The 5311-nt window shown below is 48.3% G+C and overlaps 1 protein-coding gene across 2 annotated transcripts in view; it reads right to left on the bottom strand.

Moving 5' to 3' along the window:
- Positions 1 to 5311, bottom strand: part of LOC106746143 (transcription factor Sox-5) — a 66036-nt gene that overhangs the window by 30159 nt on the left and 30566 nt on the right. The window lies entirely within an intron of this gene.

Here is a 5311-nt window from a genome sequence, read left to right on the forward strand (position 1 = left end):
GGCGCGCGCGTCCGGCCTCGAAGCGCTGGCGGCGGGGGCGTCTGGTGCGCCAAGTTACGCGTCGTTGCTCCGCGATCAAACGACAAACACCGTCGGCCTGCCGCACGAGTGCGGTAATTCTTTGATCGCTCGAAGAGATACACCGCCGCCGCGGCAGCCCCGGCCGCCCGGCCGACGACGCAGCAACCCCGGCAGGCGGATCGAACGGGGGAGAGGAGGAGATAGGTGCTTGCGCGCATAGCTCTTTCCGCTTCAAGAGCGGCTGGGATGGGCGAGAGAGACGCGAACGCCGCTCGTTTAGCCTGTTTAACGGCAGACCGAGCCGCGCTCTCGACAAAAATCGCTGCGACGACGCGACGCTCTGATAATGCTTTGCGCTTTGCGGAGGCTTCGTTAGCGAAGGCAGGCAGGGTTCGAGCGAGGTGCGCACGCGAAGACACATAAGCGACCCCCCCGCGAAGGACGAGCGGATGGTCGGCTAAGTGCGCAAAACGTGAGTGAGAAGACGCAATGGAACGCGAATGTCGCAGACCTTTCTTCTTTCTCACTTTCCCTCTATTTTCAGACTTTTCCTGAAACTCTTTCACAAATTATACTTTATTCTCTAAATCTTTCTTGGAGTGAGTCTCGTTTGAAACAACTGAAAAGTGGCGATTATTTTTTAATTCGAAATCGCAAGAGTGAATGTTTCACTCAAATTTAGAATTAGGATTCTGACTTTATACGAGTGAATGTTTCAATCGATTAGAGTGAATTTGTTCCCGTGACGGTGGAATACATTATACAGATTCACTCTTTTCTCTCTCTCTCTCTCTCTCAGTTTCGATGAAAACTTCGGTTTTGAATGCATTCGACGATTGAGAGCGGAGAATTCTGTATGAGTGCGGAAAATCACTCGAATCCGATTTGGCCGTCACTCGGCTTTTTGAGTGAAATTTTATTCACGGTAGAAAACATTTTGTACTTGTGTGTAAAATCAGTTCTTGTTAAAATTTTGTGTTAAATTTTTAACACACCCGTGTGTGTTAGTTTAACTTATTGTGTTTCAATATTTTGTGTTGAGTTGATATTCAACGTCCGTAAGTGTTAAAACATTTTACACACATTTTATACTTCAGTATCGATTAACTTATTATGGATGTTAATATACTGATTATAATTGATGACATATTTTGTATATTAAATTTTATAGACAAGTTGTGTTAATTACTCTCAGTATAACAGTGATCTTAAAACGTAAATAATGTGAAATACACGTATAGCTACAGCATAGAAGTAGTGTGTAAGGAATGTAAAAAGAATTTTGTGGTAGAAATGATCCACTGAAATGTTGTGCTTCTTTAATATGAGCAATATATTAAAAAGTACACAAATATAATGTTAAATTAATACATTCACCTTGTCAACATATGTTTGAGTACAAATATTTATGTATTTTTCAAAACGTTCCCTCCATGTTAAAGTAATACAAAATTTCAGCGGAACGTTTTTAATACCAAACTTTTTGCTGTATAAACAACTCAAGATCCCGACTTTGAATCTCATTAATGATATGTTTTTCAAATATTATATTGATTGAATAAATTAAATAATACATAATTAAGAAGATTTCGGGCAAAATCATTGGCGACATTCTAAGAACAATGCGATGCAGAAGTAATAAATATAACATTTGTTTATAGCATGAAAATAATATTTATTATATTTGCCATTATAAATATGTCAATTTAACATTCAATTTGTTTCCAAATAGTTACATATTTTGTGTTAAATTTTGACATAACATTTTTGTGTTATTTTTCAACATATTTGCCTTGTGTTAAATTAGCACAAAAATTCGAGTGGACCGTTTAGGATAAGTGAAATGTGTTGAATTTAATAAAAATTTGTTTTCCGTGCTCCGAGGAATTCTACTGCGTAGAAATGCAATATTGTGATATTTTCTTGCGCCGAAGTAATTCGAGTCACACTGTTTCTGCAATCCCGTTTCAGGTTAAAGCGTCGACGGTAGCCTTTGGCTAATCCTTCAGTGATTACGTGAAAGGAATCATTTTATCTTAATATGACATGCAACGGAGTATCTAATAAAACATGAGCTAATCAGCTCGTTAGATCATCATCTCGTCACCGGCAATCACCCCGCTAATTATGCGTATCACGTAGATCTACGATACTGCCGTAATAATCGAATAAAATTACGAATAAACGTTTTTTTCATAAATTTCCTTCATTTTTACATCCACATACACGTGTATCCGCGACGTATTCCGATCGTAATGGTCGGCGATACCATCTCATGCGACTCCCTTTCGAGGTGAACTCGCATGCACAAAAAATAAAGAAAAAACCGTAGGAAAGAGAGAAAAGAGAAAAAAAGAAGACAGACAGACGACGCGGGGGAAACGCGTGTGTATATAACGACAACAACAAAAAATGCGCGCGCGTATGCTTTGCAAATATCCAGAACGGAGGACGCACTTTTGTTCGTCGCGGCACGGACGGTTCGTCCGAGCCGTGGCGTTCCACGGGTTTTCGCGCGCGTGTATCTCCATACGTGCGTGCGTGCGTGTGCGTGCGTCGAGTACACGCGGCGCACATGTAGCCAGCCTCGTGGTCGATACCGGATTTTACGAGCGGCGATATGCTTCAGAGGATGGACGCTCGGATGCGTTTGATACAATATATAAGGGACACGACGCGGGGGCGGAAAGGGTGGTAGCGGCGGCGGTAGCGCATAGCGGGGGGGTCGATAGCGCGCGCGCGCGAGAGGGAGGTCACAAAGTAGCATTCTATTGACAGAAAGCCCGGCGCTCTCTCGGGTCCGCCGGTGATTATACTTGGTGATCATATCGCTCGTGTATTGACAAACAGTGGCGCAGAGAGAGAATCATCCCCCCTCCCTCCTACCACCGGTCACGGCAATTCTCTCTTCTTTCCTCTGCGTAACCGTTCGGTCTCTCATCCCCCTCGTTCCCCTTCATTCTCTCGCTTGCTCGCTCGCCCGCTCATCCGCCCACTCTCTCTCTCTCTCTCTCTCTTTATCACTCGCTATCCCCTTCAGTTATCCTGCAATCCCCGCCGCCGGATCGCGGGGATGGCCGTGCCTGCGGTCGCGTCTCGTGCACCGGTGCACACACAGCCCGCCCACCGGCGGCCCACAATGCACTGCTAATTCCCATAAAGCGGCCGACCGATACGCAAATGGACAAACGGATATGGACGGTATATGTGCAGGGCAAGTCGCGGACGCGCGCGGACCGCAACGGCAGCGCACGCTCACCCCGCGCCAAAACGCCCAGCCCGCTTCCGGACGCGGGAATTCCCATGCAGCTTCGCCCCGCCTTTAGTGGACGTTGCCGTGCGTAATAACGATATTGTCATACGTACGGCCCGTGATTCGTATTACAGCGCCGCGGCGGATGGTCGCTTATTTTTTCGTCTACAGGCGAAATGCCGCGGCCGAGCGAGAGACGGCGGACAACGCGGCGTGTCTCGCTCGATACCGCTCGTATACCATATATCGTTCTCTCCGTATCATATATGTATGCACGTCTATTTGTTGTCTATTTGCGTTTATTTCCGTTTATGCCGCTCCTCCTCGCCGACAGATTAGTCGATCGAGCAGTACGAGCGAATGAAGTGTAAGCTGGCTGCCCCGGCGTTAAGCGTGATACTCTGAATCGGCTCGCGGTAAACCGCGATTAAGAGCCATCGAGCATTTGCACAATTACGTGTCTTCTTAAATGAGACACCGAACGAATGTGTCCCGAGCGCGATTATATATTATCTTTAGTCATCTCGCGGCACGCAAATCTCGATTTCATGCAACGTTTTCCTTCTTTTATCCCCTTCTTCTTCCTTCGGTCGGGATATTCGTTACATTCCTACCGTCGCTAAACTCGTTCGGGTCAATTACGAAGGTACACTGTTGCGCACGGATATACGAGAGCGGGCGGAAAGGAAAAAATGACGTGTACGCGAAACGCGAGATGCAACGTCAAGTGCGCTTTTACCGAGCACGTAATAATATTCGGAATCGGCGCGGGAGGTCGCGCCCGAAGTAGTCAAACGAAATTCCGCGGCAAAGCAAGACACACGCTGTCAAATGTCAAAAAATATGTTTAGATAAACAGGCGGCGAAAAGAGACGAAATCGTCGATCCCCCCCCCCCTCCTCCCCTCCCCCCCCCCCGGCTTTTTTNGTCTTTTTTCGTGTCACACGTAACGCGGCTTTTCGCACGCGGTTAGGAAACGCGCATTTCATCGGTGATACCGCCCCAGCCACGGTATAATTCTCATTAAAATATATAAAAGTAGTAACATGCACACGCCGCGGAACGTGTTAATGTGCTAATTTCACGCGCAGCTGGCGTCGCGCGTGTTTGGTGCGTCGGTGAAAAATTCACGCGGCAGGACAAAAATTTATTTCAGTGATACGTACACACGAGTCCCTGCCGAATAATTTGGTTTTTACGTATGTCCCCCCCCNGACTGGATTCCGTTCGCAAAAGTGACACGCTCGAACCGGCGAACTCTCGAATGTCTTTGATCGGGTGGGAGACAAATTTTTCGGACAGTTACGCGAGCGTACTCCCGGCTGGCTGTCAATCAACGCGTAATTCGCTTATCTCGCGTAATTCATCCGCCGTTCGGCAATCGCCGAGAACCTACCGGTGAGGAAAAAAGAGAACGAGACGCCGATTTGCGGTTGCGCGGATTTGTCCCGTCGCCGAAGCCGCCTTCGGCAGGAGAATGCGTCCGCCGGGGGAGAAAGTCCGCGGTGCAGCAGGTCGATTGTAGCCCAACTACTGGGCGTGACAGTGTATCCCTGCTGCAGGTGCAACTGAACGTATAGGTAGGACCGTGAAAGCGCCTCAGGGTAGAGGGGAATGCGATCCTCGCCGCCCACGCGCGATCGGCCTGCTCGTTCGCCGGGAAAGACAGGAGCCGAGCCGGTGGTGCGTGGAATAAAGAGAACCAGGGGGAGAGAGAGAAAGGAAGAGAGACGTGAGAGGCACCGAAAGGTGGAAGAGAAAGATCGGGGAAAGGAGGGGAGACTAGATCCGAGGAGATCGAGGAGAGCGTGCAGGCTCCGTCGCTGGCTGACGCGGTCGCGCACACCTGTGCCAACGCAGCATGGCACGGCGTCGCATAACAGGTGGAAAGGTAACGGAGGGAGAGAGAGAGAGAGAGAGAAAGACAGAGGGACAGAGAGAGAGAAAGATAGAGGAGTCGCGGGAGGAAAGAACGGGAGAGAGAAAGAGAGCGAGGGAGAGAGAGAGAGAGAGAGAGGGGGGGGGAGAGAGAGAGAG

Source organism: Dinoponera quadriceps, unplaced genomic scaffold (genome assembly GCF_001313825.1).
Source record: "Dinoponera quadriceps isolate SergipeBrazil2010 unplaced genomic scaffold, ASM131382v1 scaffold120, whole genome shotgun sequence".
Lineage (NCBI taxonomy): Eukaryota > Metazoa > Arthropoda > Insecta > Hymenoptera > Formicidae > Dinoponera > Dinoponera quadriceps.